The following is a 2,265-nucleotide window of genomic DNA, read 5'->3' on the forward strand; positions in this document are numbered from 1 at the left end:
AAATTAGCTGCTGCAAGAACCGATGAGGTAATTATATCAACCTTACTTACAGAGGAAGTAGATATTAGTTTTAAGCCAGAGTACCCAGACTCAGATCACAGGTAAATACAGAGAAACAAAGGTAAGATACTAGATAATGGGTGGGGCCAGTTAGAGACAGGACAATTAGTGCTTCCAGAAGAATAACCCTAACACAGGGACTAGAATATAGAAAGAGGCAATAAACAGGAAAAAATTCCCCACAAAAGTATGGCAAATTAATTTCTCCAAACTTTCGAGAAAAGGGGGGTATAGACACCTCCTTGTTTTGACAGACACATTTTCTGGGTGGCCTGAAGCATTCCCATGCAGGACAAATAAAGAGAGAGAAGTAACCAAAATCCTGCTAAATAGTGTAATGGCAGTGAGAAAACATTTTAATAAAAATGTCACAGTGGTAATAGACAAACAACCTGACTGTAAATTGCATCCTTTTCATCCCAGTGATTAGTATATGTTCAGAATCTTTTAGGAAAACCTCTGCAGGAAAAGTGGGAAGGACCACTCCAGGTGCTATTGACCACCTTCACGGTGATCTGGATTAAGGAACTACCTGCTTGGATCCACAACTCCCGAGCCAAGACAACTCCGGAGAACCCCCAAAAGAATTCCTGAAGGAACCCACTACCATGGACTGGCAGACTCCAACATTATTCCTTGGACTCTTGATAAGTACAACAAATCATACACACAACAGGACTGGATTAAACCCCCCAAATCATTAAACATTGTATTAGGAATAGTTATGGGTTTTTTTACAATCCTTTTGAATATGTGACTGTAATATAAATTACCACACCCATACTTCGTTGGAACTTGACAAAAGAGTTTGTAAGTTCAAAGAATAGGGGGGAATGAAGGAAGAAGGGTTAATTGAAGCATCTTGCTGCAGGGGCCCACTGTTCTCCCCCCACCATTTTCTCTACCTTGCTCAAAGGAGATCTTGTTCTGTACAAGTTCTGCAGACCTAAAATACTTACAGGTGCATTGTACAAAGAGCCCAGAGGCAATAAATCTTAGCCAAAGGAGCCAAGGTAGACATTTCAATAGGTAAATAGGCCCAGAGCCAAGGGTTTTTTTAAGGCTGAGCGATTAGAACACAAGAACAATAGAAAGAACGAAAGGTCACGAAGGTCACCCGATGAAGAGGAGAGAATTTGAGACCCCATGAGGAAGTAAGGCAGGATCTACCACCATAATATTCCTCAAAATAGAGACCACGCCTCAATCTCCGCCCCTAACTCCACCTGTTATGAATATTGTAATCTAATGATGCAATAATATGAATATGTATGTGGTTATGTTGTAATCATTGCCAAACCTGTATAAAATACTCATTCTAACCCAACCAGCTCAGAGCCTGTTTTCCCAGCACTAGCTGGCAGGCTGCCCGGCCGTCAATCAATAAATACCTGCTGCTTAGGAATAAAACTTTGTCTAAACAGTTTTATCTGCCTTTTTTGGGGCATCAGTGCGTGGCCACAGCGATTGCCAGGAGGAAGGGGAGCCTTGGCTTCAGCTGCCCAGCTCGGCTGGGTGGGACAGGATTGGGGTGGCCTGGCAAGGCATGAATATATTTCTGAGTTCTGGGATGCCTTGAAACCTTTCCCCGTCAGCTTTCTCTCCCTGATTTCCTGGGGTCCAGCATCCCAGGTGTCTCTTCCTTTGTCTGAAGTCCAATGGCAGAGGACTGAATAACTCCCAAGGGGGGTTTGGAATGAGAAGGCTTCTGTTCCAATGGGGCAAGGAATGCAGTAAGAAAAAGGAGCCTCCTTTTAGTGCCTGAAATGGAGAGGAATAAAAATGCTGGCAAAAGTCCCATTTCCTTTGGCATCCCCCCTGGATTTCTCCTGGATGAAAGCCTCTAGTGAGCAATCAGAAGAGAAGGGTGAAGAACAGGAGCCTTTGAGTGTCCCAGTGCACTTAACTGTCTTGTTCTCCTCTCTTTCAGGACAGGCCAAAGCCCTGAATTGAGCCCAGCTTTGCCTCGGGGTGTGAGCAGCCAAAGGCAAGAGGCTCCAGCCCCGCCGGCCGTGCTGGGGGCTCCTGGTCCTGCCCGTGGGCTGGGGTAAGTCAGAGGGACACGTTTCCCTTCTCCTGCCTGTTGGCATTTGCTCCCTGGGCAAGGGCTCTTTTTGCCCCTGCGGGCTGGTCCTTGCCGTGTGTGCTGGGAAGGGTGGAGAGGCAGGGCCGAAGGGCCGGGTGCCGGTGAGATTGCAGGGAGTG

The 2,265-nt window shown here is 46.2% G+C and overlaps 1 long non-coding RNA gene across 1 annotated transcript in view; it reads left to right on the forward strand.

Annotated features, from left to right (window-relative positions):
- LOC114071648 overlaps positions 1–543 on the forward strand; it is a 12,381-nt gene extending 11,838 nt beyond the window's left edge. The window contains exon 4 of the long non-coding RNA XR_003574071.1: positions 532–543. This is a non-coding gene — a long non-coding RNA (uncharacterized LOC114071648). The remainder of the gene's footprint in view (positions 1–531) is intronic.
- Positions 544–2,265: the final 1,722 nt, after the last annotated feature.

This window comes from Empidonax traillii, unplaced genomic scaffold (assembly GCF_003031625.1).
Source record: "Empidonax traillii isolate 1590-97213 ecotype Southwest subspecies unplaced genomic scaffold, ASM303162v1 scaffold2172:size49218, whole genome shotgun sequence".
NCBI classification, from domain to species: domain Eukaryota; kingdom Metazoa; phylum Chordata; class Aves; order Passeriformes; family Tyrannidae; genus Empidonax; species Empidonax traillii.